This window comes from Sceloporus undulatus, chromosome 3 (genome assembly GCF_019175285.1).
Source record: "Sceloporus undulatus isolate JIND9_A2432 ecotype Alabama chromosome 3, SceUnd_v1.1, whole genome shotgun sequence".
Taxonomy (NCBI): domain Eukaryota; kingdom Metazoa; phylum Chordata; class Lepidosauria; order Squamata; family Phrynosomatidae; genus Sceloporus; species Sceloporus undulatus.
Genome location: NC_056524.1, coordinates 235501067 through 235512857, shown reverse-complemented (window position 1 = coordinate 235512857; position 11791 = coordinate 235501067). Strand labels below are relative to the sequence as shown.

Below are 11791 nucleotides of genomic sequence, written 5' to 3'. Positions count from 1 at the left end.
TGATTGTTTTTAGATTTGTATATTGTATTTAGTGCTCTTGGTTTTATGTATTTTATGCTGTGTTTTGTATTTGGTTTTAAACTCTATGTAAACCGTTTTGATCTTTTTGGAAAAGCGGTATATAAATAAAATTTATTATTATTATTATTATTATTATTATTATTATTATTATTATTATTATTATTATTATATCATATTGCAATAGAAAAGGTACCTTCCAGAAAATTTGACCAGTCAGTCACCAAAACAAGAAATTTAACCAGATTTCACAGAGTCATATAATGAATAATAAATAATTTAGGTCCCGAACAGTCAGGCCAAAATAAAGAGGCACAGCTTCTGGCCTCTTAAGATGTACGTGTCATTTAAACAGCATACCTCCAAAGTGACCCGAAGCAGCTTTATTTTGGCCTGACTGTTCAGGCCCTTACATACGTAAATAAAGTACATATAGCAAACCTCCTATTGTTTTCTGTCAGCTACCTACTGTAAAAAAAATTCCTGGTGAGTTAAATGAAAATGCTAACTGAAAATCCTGTATCACATCATTGCATATAAGCATTGTGTAAAGCTGTGTGAAAGAACAACTTTTAAAAGCAGAAGAAGTGGCACAGCCTGTCACATTAAACAAGAGTTGCAGTTCGACAAATGCCATATGTGTGATTACATACCAGGACACCAGATGCATCATCTGGGAAGAATCTCCACTGATCTTTGCACAAGAGGCACTATAAGTCAGCAATCACCAGCAAAAAGTTGAAACAGCTTAATGCTGAGGAGCACACAGTTTAATTCTAGGAAGAGAAAAAAAATTAATTCTAAAGGACACATAGCTTTTCTAAGATAGCTGTATTTCTAATAGAGATACCCAGTAATCCAACCATGCTTCAAAAGAAAGAAAATACAGTATGTGGATCTACCAACTTGATAACTTGACACTGTAGAATCTTAAACGTTAGAGAACAATATCATTCTTATATGTGCAAATCTATAGCGCTACATAAATAAATAAATAAATACATTTAGCGTTTGCATTTAGCATTTGCATTTAGCAGAAGATGATGATGATAATAATAATAATAATAATAATAATAATAATAATAATAATTTTTATTTATATTTCCTGCCTCTCTCGATGGATTGAGGTGGGATTACAACCATAAAAACAAACAACAGCATATAAATAAAAATACAATAAAATAATGTCAGTCGGAAATTACCATTTAAAACAATAATCGTCATTTAAAACACACAATTAGACAAATGCAACCAGAAGTGGCATTTTTGTTAGATTCTTATAAAAGGTCAGATGGGTAGGCCCGCCAAACTCTGGGAATTGATAACTGCCACTAGATGCTGTTTATCACTCCCATTTCAACAGGCATCACTGAGAATGTGAAAGCCAAAATGTTTGGTGCATTTTGTAAGCACCTGTTTTCAATTCCTGTACTAAATCTACTGTATATATTCAACTGTAAGTCAACTTCATGTATAAATTAAGGACAGATTTTGGGGCCAAATTATGGATTTTTATATGACCTATGGATAGGTTGAAGGTAAAAATTTAGGGGCATATAACAAAGGATCTAAACTGATAAACGAAAGGAAAACAATGCCAAAGAACTTAGAAAATTCAGGCAGGCATAACTGCTCATTCTAAAGACTGAATGGACAAAGAAGGGCGGGGGGTAATCAGTGCTTCCATGATAGATTGCACTCTTGCCTTTCACAAGGGGACAGTTCCTTTTCATAAATAAGAGTTAAAGTATAGTATTTACATTGACCCGTGAATAAGATGACCTAGTTTTTTGGGTCAGTTTTTTGACCAAAATTTCTAGACTTATACTACTTCAGTTTTATACTGTCCCTCTGGAGGATAGTTGCTATCTGAAAACTGCTGCAGTTGCTTTTTTTCAATACCAAGTCAATTTTCCTGAGTCCTTGAAGGAAAACTGGGATATAAATGAAATAAATATTTTGTGTCTTATTTGCTGTCACAGTCTTCTGAATACAGTCGGCCCGCCACATACGTAGGCTTCCCATACGCAGACTTGAGGTCACGCAGATGGGAAGCCCCATTTAGATGAATGCCTTGCACACAGGAGTGTGCCCCATTCATCTAAATGGGGCTTGAGTATGCATGGAATTCGCTTTACGCTGGGGGGTCCAGAACTAATCCCCCACATAAAGCAAGAGTCCACTGTAACATAGTGACTGACATACCTACAAGACAAAATGTTGGCTTGGTTTTATATGTAAGGAAATAATGTACATTATTTTTCTTTTCAGGAAATACATTCATAATTACATTGCAAGTATCTACCACCAACTAAGATTTTGTCCAAAACGTTATCATCAGTAGCTGTAAATGTGAATGACAGACCGCAAATGGTAAGCACTGTTGCTCTTAGCAGCTTTTAAATTGTAGAAAAATATTGAATAGCATTTCTGTTTGACAACTGGTAAAAGAACTGCCAGTATCCATTCTTAGCTAGAAATGTTATTCAGATACCTTTTCGTAGGTCTCTTAGTGAAAAGAAAATTTTAATGGATGTGTATTTCCACGGACACATTATCGTAGCGTGTTACTATATTATGCTGAGTAAGACAGACATAGGAGCTTCTGAAGAAAACAAGTTCAAAAATTTGTATTTCAAAAAATGTTGCAAATACATGTAGTTTTTGTAATAGTTCTAACTTGTGCAGTTGTACTAATTGGTTAAACTGAGAAACTGTTACACAATGTTTCCTGTCTCTCCCTTGCAGTAGCTTCTTTGCTCAGTGTAAACACATACCTACAGTATATTTGATTCTTGATAAAAATCACATTTCTGACAAATACAGGTCATTGTTTTACTTTCATCAGTAATAATGAGAACAAAAGTAATAATATGTATGCTGCATCTTGAAATTTTACCTTCCCAGTCTAACCCAATGAACACTTTTTCTATATGTTGCATAAGACAGCAAAGATTTGTATGTACACTTTCATTTCTGATATATTAAGGTAAAAAAAACAACCCACTTTCATTTGGTAATGGAAACAACTTGTCTCTAAGCAGGTGTTTTTAGTACCTGTCTTTCAAAACATGAATAAGGGAGATATAGGCCTGAAACAGATGGGTCAAAAGGTCTGCTGTCAGGCTGCATTTGGGGTGTGTCATTCATTTGATGCATGCTCTGAAAGCAGCCGGAAAGTGTGCCAAGCCTGCCCCAACCCAGAAGAGCAGGGACAAAAAGGAGCAGACAAAAACTGCTCCTTTTCAGCAGAGGGCTCAGGGTTGCAGTAGTGGCCTGGATCAGGGCCAGGTGGCCTCAGCCTGTTCCTTTTGCCCCCCAAATGATTTCCAATCTGGGAGACAGTTAAGACATAAATCAAAGAAATATAATTTACAACAAAAATACTTGCATTGTTCATGATGCAGATATCTAGTTTCAACATCCAGCAACAGGAGGTCCTGCTGAATTTCATCCTTTCTGAATTTCATCCTTTCTGATTTTATATTTGGGAAAGATACCTTTTATAAAGGTCTGCACTTATTCTGGTGAAAGGGAAATCTTTGAGGGGGTGCGTGCTGGTGGATTGGGCCATGCATGTGCACTTCCTCTCCTGACAGATCTTTCTGCATCTTTCTCTATTAGTCATTCATCTTAATGGCTCTATTACTGCTTGGCTGATTGGAACTGGGAACAACAAAGGAGTTCCCAGTATCAGCTTGGTTCAGTAGATGTGGAAACCATGCCCTATGACAGTGGTTCCCAACCTGTGGGTCGGGACCCCTTTGGGGGTCAAATGACCCTTTCATGGGGGTCGCCTAAGACCATTGGAAAACACCTATTTAATTACAGTTATGAAGTAGCAATGAAAATAATTTCATGGGTTTGGGTGACCACAACATGAGGAACTGTATTAAAGGGTCACGGCATCAGGAAGGTTGGGAACCACTGCCCTATGAGGAACAACTTAGGGAGCTGGGGATGTTTAATCTGGAGAAGAGAAGGTTAAGAGGTGATATGATAGCCCTGTTTAAATATTTGAAGGGATGTCATATTGATGAGGGAGCAAACTTTTTTTCTGCTGCTCCAGAGAACAGGACAGAACAATGGATGCAAGCTCCAGGAAAAGAGATTCCACCTCAACATTAGGAGGAACTTCCTGACTATCTTCTCATCCTTTCAATTATATTACCTTTTCCGATTCTCATATGTCTCGTTGTCTCGGTTTCGTGCAGCTTGAGATGGGTCCTCAGCATCATGGCAGAAGGCTATGTTGTGGAGTTCCACACTCTCCCACCTTCTGGAGTGTATTGTCTAATACAGCTTTCCCATGTTTTGTCCAAAGAGATCGACACGCTTATTCATAAGGGTGCCATCAAGAGAGTCCATCCATCACATCTTGATTGATGTTTACTCTCGAGGTGCTTTATGGTACCAAAATGGGATAGAGAACTACGTCCCATCTTCAATCTCAATGGTGTCACCACCAAGAAGTTCAGGATGGTGATGCTGTCTGCAATCCTCTTTCTAGTGCATCATGGAAATTGGGTTATGATTATCAATCTGCAGGACATGTATTTTTACATTTTTATCATCCCTACACATCATTGCTTCCTGTATTTTGCACTTTGAGACTGTTGCTTCCATTTTTGTGTCCTCTCTTTTGACCTTTAAACTGTTCCGTGCTTTTTTACCAAGTGCATGGTGGTAGTGGTGGCCTTCCTCCATCTTCAGGGAGTTTCCATGTTCTCCTACATAGATGATAAGCTTCTGGTCTCCAGTTCTCAAACAAAGCTCTACTGCAACCTTCACATTATCATGTCTCTGCTCCATGATCTTGGCCTCCTTTTGAACTCCAGGAAGTCACATTACATTCAATACATTGGTGCTGACTCTCAGGTGAACAGAGTTGCTTCTTGACAGAACAAACTGGATTGTAGAGGCCACACTCTGTGTGCATCACACTCTGGCTATGCACGTGAAGGGCATGCAGGTCCTTCTAGGGCTGATGGCCTCAAACACAGCAATAACCCCCTTATCTCAGATTTGAATGCAGCCACTCCATGGATGGTTTCTCTCCATGTTTGTCCCAGAATTGGATGATTCCCTGATCAGTCTCTGGCCTTTGACCTTAGTTCATTGGTCTATTTGGTGGGCATAACTAGAATGTTCCTACACCTGTTTCATCATTGTTTTCACAGACTCCCATCACAATTGCCTCACCCAAGCCAACAGGAACTGTAGTGTGATTCCTAAACTCTGGTCCTCCAGTTGTTTTGGACTTCAGCTCTCAGAAGCCTCAGCAATCTTGTCCAGTGATCTAGGATTCTGGGAGTCAACGCCCATAACACCCGGAAGGCCAAAGTTTGGGAATCACTGCTCTAGAAGTTTCCAGATATGGTCTGTGTAGGTGCAAAGATTTCCACATGTGTGAGTTCATGACTGACCACTCAAAGAACCAGTTACAGGTAAGCAATGCGCTTTTCATGTGGAGATATGTCTACCTGCATATGATCCTCTTCAGAAGACTCAGCCTTCCAAGATTGATGAACAGCTGAGTGATAGGTTTAGTAGAGCACATGCTCATGCTAGGGAATATGCAGCAAAGGCTTGTGTCGTGGCAAGCCCCATGAAGGCCTTCATGAAACTATATGTAGTGGTCCCATGAAACATATGTAGTGATGTAAAAGAATACAGTACAATGTACTTGTATAACCAGAGAAGTAGCCAGTATTAACATAAATTGTTAAGCAATAATCTTCAAGTGATTTTGATTTTCCAAGATTAACTACACTCATTCTTTGCAATTTGCAAGCTGCTTCACTTTTGGACTTAAGCATTTCATCATACTGCTGATTTTCAGTTCTCTCTTGTGTAATATAGTATAATAAATTGCTGAGTACTTTTTGGACATTTAGGTCATATATTTTAAGTACAATTGGTAGAAGTGGTACAATGTTTGTAATCCTTAAAAGTCTGGTTGCTAATTGGGTCAAATTAATTTTTCTTTCTCTCCAGCAATGGATCATTTTAGCGATAAAATTGTTATTTCTTGAAATGAAATTGTCATCGTCATGCATGTATGAGCCAGATAGTAACTTCACAAAGGCTCTGGTGTCTTGGATAATAAATCATGTTGTGTCCTCTCTGCTGTGTCTTCCACCCCCTTTTACACCGTCCACTTGTTGTCTTTCTGGGTTTGCAGACCCCCTTTTCTTCCCTGCAATTAGATGGGGATAAAAGTGACTTGCAGCAAAGGTTGGACAGTGCTGTGGTCTCATGTTTTCAGATGCCCCAGTAAGTGCTCCATGAAGTTGCATAGAGGATGTAGTTCCCTTCCTCTTCCCCCTCAGCATGTGGAAGTTGCAACTAAACTCAAGAGAGAACAGGGGACATAAAGAGATTGCTGATGATGTAATTGTCCTGTTAACCAAAAGTCCCAGAGACCCAGGCTTCACTAACCACTGTTCCAAAGACTTTAACATGTTAAGAGATTGAGAGTACAGTTGCACTGGGCCTATACAAGCAGCTTTGTTGCAGAGAAACATGCGGTGAGCCAAACTAGAGGCAAGTTCTAAATAGTTTTGTCTCTGGCTTCTGAATGAGTTCTTTTGAAGTACATTCTTTAATTTGCCTTGTGTTTTTTCCCCTCACAGTAGATGGCAGTAGAGTAGAAATAAAGAGTACTAACTAGAAATTAGTCTCTGTTGCCCTCTTTAGATGTAACTTTAAATGGTAGCTTAAATATAGGTTCACAGAATCTATTGGCAAAGAATGTAGTGATTATCATTAAATGATTTTGTATTAAAACATTGATACAGTCTTCAAAGGGAAAAGCTGGGTACCTAATTGCAGGCATTAATCTTATAGAAAGGTGTCAAAATAATCTCATATTTTAGCCATATTGCCTTTCCTTGTGCAAAGAGCAGAAGTTACAGCTAAGAATATCATATCAGGAACTGTATTTATGTGTGTCAGTTCTGAACAAATTAAACAGATGTTATAATATCAGAGTACTTATATTTCATAGCCAAGAATGGTATTACAGGTCTGAAAATATTATCATCACAAAATCAAGATGATATTTTGTATTAATAAATTTGACACAATCTACTTGGGGAGGGGTAACATCATTGGAAAAATCTCGAGATTTAGAAATCTGAATTCGATTTTAAAGTTTTTCTTGAGTAAGTGTCATGGTGTGAAACTTTTATTTGCTTGTATGGTATGGAAGTTAAGGCATGCACTATGCAATTTTCATGGTTTTTGGTGGCAGAAGTGGACTTGTAAGAGCCCTAAGCCCAGATAATACCAAAATTAAACAATACCATCACCTGGTCTCATATAACAAATATACTATAGTTTTTGTGGGTTTTTTGTTGGGGCTATGTGGCCATGTTCTAGCAGAGTTTCTTTCTGACGTTTCGCCACATCTGTGGCTGGCATCTTCAGAGAATGCTTTGCCTGGAAAAATTGGGTGTATATATACTGTGTGAGCCAGGAATGCAGGAGTGATTTGCATTTTTATTGTGAAGTCGAATTCACAATACACATGCAAATCACTCCGGCATTCCCAGGCTCACACAGTATATATACACCCAGTTTTTCCAGGCAAAGCATTCTCTGAAGAGGCCAGCCACAGATGCTGGCGAAACGTCAGAAAGAAACTGCTAGAACATGGCCACATAGCCCAAAAAACCCACAAAAAAACTATGTGATGCTGGCCAGAAAGCCTTCGACTTTACAAATACTACTGGTAAAATGGAACCTCGGTTCATAAACTACTCCACATGACTACAATTAACATAATTTTCACTATTTGGTTGAGTGGTCCTGTTGCCAATATAGTGTTTAACATTTTGTATTGTCTTGTTTGTTTTTGGCTGATTTCGGTTTAAACCATGTTTCAGGTAAAACTCTTAGTTAGCTATACAAGTCTCTTAACTTTTCTGACAGTATACATACAATAAATTTTTAATTAATTCTATGACGGGTACCATGGGAAATGATTTCATGTCCTCGAATATGCCTGCTCAGACAGTTTTTTGCCCAGGATTCCACCTTTGTTGGAACAGGCTAGATAGAACACTTATTGTACACAATTTTGCTTGCAGTTATGAAAAATGCAACTGCGGCCCATTGCTGCATTTTCAGGTTGTATAATTGAATATGGAGAATATGAGCATACATGGAATATTTTGGTTATCATTTTACTAACAAAAATACAAGCAGAAATTTACATAAATTGTTTGGCTTAGGCCCAGGACAATGGTCCCGAAGTGCGTGCCACTGCCAATTCTAGGGTTAGGGACCATGCCCAATCGCACATCTCTAACCCTAGAAGGGCACGGCGGCAGCCTAATGGCGGTATCTCGTCCACACAGGCGCCCGCATCTTGACGTAAGCAACTCACACGCATAAGACATCGCTGCACATCGCTTACATCATGAGTGCGCCAATTCTACAAGATGGTTTGCCATTGGCGCACTCGTGACATGTGCCCGCGACCCAAAAGAACCTGTTTTTTTCCGTGTCTTTTTGGAGTGGAGGGCGCCGGGCAGTTCGGCTGGCTGCAGCGTCCCCCAGAGGGAAACACGGCCACCGCCAGCCTGCCCTTTTGGGCAGGTGTCCCGGGAGCCAAAATTATGAAAACCTAACTTCACCGTTTGCATGGTTGTGGCCTTTTGCAGCTGATATGAACGATGAAATAAACTTGTGGCATAATATGGGATTTGATGACAGTCCAAACGCCTGAACAATTTCACATGTCTACTTTATTATCAGCCACTATTTAACAACAAGAACTCAAAAAAAACTAGGTGAGAGCCCTGCATGCAAGGTGTGTGTGTGGGTGGTGGGAGAGAGAGAGAGGGAGGGAGGGGAGGTTTCCCCCCCTCTCTCGGGATCTTGAAAGAAACAAACACATGTAAATCAGAGAAGGCCTCTGAACCAATGGTCCTTTCACCGAAAGGTGTATTTAATTCAGTGCCATGCCTTTTAAATTAATGTTTGATGCTGATTCACATTTAATAATATTTTGCTTTGCAAACCACTTGTAGAATGATATACAAATTTTTTTTTAAAACTTGTTCAAAGTAAATAAGGCTTGTACACCAGCCAAAAACAGATTCAAACATGCAAATTTTAATTTGCTCTAATCAAAATGAGAACTTTTTCCATTTTTTATATAATAATCTTCACAATTTAGAGTAAACAAATTTGTTTATAGTCTATGTTATGATTAGATTGAATGCAGTGTCCCAATCAACAAGTCAGAGACCATCCTTTGCCGTCAAGGATGTGTGCAGTTTGATTGGCAGTTTCACAAAGGGAAGGTGGCCTTCAGTAAAAAACCATCTGGTTGATATCATGCTTGTATCATGCTGACCTTGTTGCAAAAGAGTTTTCAAGGGTGTAGCCAGCACTGCAAAATCATGCTGTGTTGTAGGCCTTCTGACATGGATGAAATACAAAATAAATTAGACTTTGGGGGGTTTAAGTATGAAACCTTAAGGCTTGATTGCCCCTTTCTGGAAAGTCAGGAATGGGAATCATTAAAGTCCAGATATATTGATCAAAAGTCAGAGAAGTGATTAAGAGATACTTATAGAAGATTTTTTTGAGAAAGTAATAATAAAAGCAATAAATATGGCTTGGACTGGAAGATTTGTACAAGATTATTTCTCAAATCCAATGTAAAGTAAAACCTTCCACATTAGTACGTGCTCTCAAAATAGTTTTGAAATTGGATTTTTATAAACAGAAATATATTAATAAAAGAAAAACTATTCTTACTTATTTTAATTATTCATTAGAATATTGTATTCCACACATATCATAAGATTTCAGGGCAGTGTACAGACAAAAAGCAATTTAAAATGTCTATATGTAGTGTACAAAACAATTTAAGCAGTTTAAAACGTCCCTCCACATTTGTGACTGGACTTTTGTGGATTTGATTATTTGTGGATATAATAATATGTCTCTCTAGGAATAGTTAGGTCCTCCAGCACAACCTTATGGTCAACTTTAACCAAAAGCCACATTGAAGGACCAGTATTCCTAGAGAGAACACTCCACTAGGCATGTGTATGTATCTCCTCCAGCACAATTCTATAGTCAATGTCTGGCAGATGTTGACCACAGAGTTGCATTGCAGGACCTAGAGATTCCTAGAGAGGTGTACTCTCAGGTAAAAAATAATGTTTGTTATTCGTGTTTTTCCACATTCACGGGGGTCCTGGGCCCCTAACCCCAGTGAATGTGGAGGGATGAGTGTACTATACAGATCAAGCCAAGACTTTAGCTCCAAACACATTTTATCTCCCCTGGTTTAAGACATTATTGTATTGACTGTATTGTAATCAGATTTATTATATTTGTGTTTTAAATCAGATTTATGCTTTCATACATCAACACTAACTGACCCACTAAAAAAGATCTGAAAGCCTCATCATCTTGCCCATCCCTTTGGGAATTTAAGGAAGGCTATGATTTGCCTCTTTCTGGATCCTATTGCATTCTATCACACTCCGCAACTGTATAAATATGTTTAGATCCTGAGTCTGTACTATCATTTGTAGTGTATCCAAAGTAGGTTTATATCCATGGAAGCTCATACTAAAAAGATAAAAACTAGTTATCTGAAGCTGCTAGCACATCCTTTTTTCTTCCTCTTCTTTATTAATGTTGATGGGTTTAATTTTTAGTGTGTTTTCAAACAGGTGTTTTTTCACCTAAAAGTCAACTCCGAAAGATATGATAGGTGAGTTTCAGCAGTCAGTGTGCAAAAAAACAACTATACTTGGTTGAAAATTATATTGCAGTACCTGTGAGTTTTAAACGAACTAACTAAATTAAAGTTTTATTAATGTAGGGTGGCAACCGTAAGTTTTATTATGTGATCCCTACTGTCATTTCTTTAGTGATGTGATCCCTATACTGTTCTTTAAGTGATTCATGGTGATCCCTAAACTTTATTTCTTCTAAGGGAGCCCTGGTGGCACGGTGGTTAAATACAGGTACTGCAGCCATTCATTCACAGTCACAAGGTTGTGAGTTTGATTCCACAGGGGATCCAGGGTCAACCTCAGCCTGGCATCATTCCAAGCTTGTTGGGGCAGTTAGCTTACATGTGGTAAATGTGTAGAGACTGCTTAGTTCAATAAGAAGCAGTATAAAATATAGCTGCTATTGCTATAGTGTGATCTTAATCTAGAAAGTGACAGGGACTTCACATTTTCACTTATACAATAAAGGACTGCAATGTGTACGGTCCCACAGCATAGATAAAAATGCATCTGTTAAAGCACATTTCCAATAAATTTACAAACTAGCATACATAAAAGTGGGCATTCTACAGTAACTAGGATTGGGGAAAAAACTGGTGTAAATGTGGGTGCACTTGTGGAATCAGTAAGGGTTTGAACAACAGACGTTCTGAGATATCACAACTTGCTTTTCAAGCTTCTTTGACTTTTTTTAAAAGGGGGGAAGAAAATTGTTCATTAGTTACTAGTGACTTTTTTTAAAAAGGGAAATGAGATTGTTCACTAGTTACTAGCATTACAGGGTAGATATCTGCTGGGCAGACACACTCCTTTCTTTTCCTCTGAGCCCATCTTTTTGAATACATTGATATTCTGATACAAGAAATGAATAAAAAAGAAGAAATTTAAAAAATGTGGCTACAGTATTCCTTTGCAGAGTTAAATTTTTCTTTGTTTATTTGATAGATTATAAGCACACACAAAGACTGGTCAGTTCAGGGAACATTCTGAGTGGAAGTCCTTAC

General features: G+C 38.2%; 1 long non-coding RNA gene across 1 annotated transcript in view; it reads right to left on the bottom strand.

Annotated features, from left to right (window-relative positions):
* LOC121926212 overlaps window positions 1–4301 on the bottom strand; it is a 9594-nt gene extending 5293 nt beyond the window's left edge. Inside the window, exons 1-2 of the long non-coding RNA XR_006102989.1 lie at window positions 4190–4301; window positions 672–794 (exon numbers count right to left, since the gene is read on the bottom strand). This is a non-coding gene — a long non-coding RNA (uncharacterized LOC121926212). The remainder of the gene's footprint in view (window positions 1–671; window positions 795–4189) is intronic.
* Between the last annotated feature and the right edge of the window lie 7490 nt (window positions 4302–11791).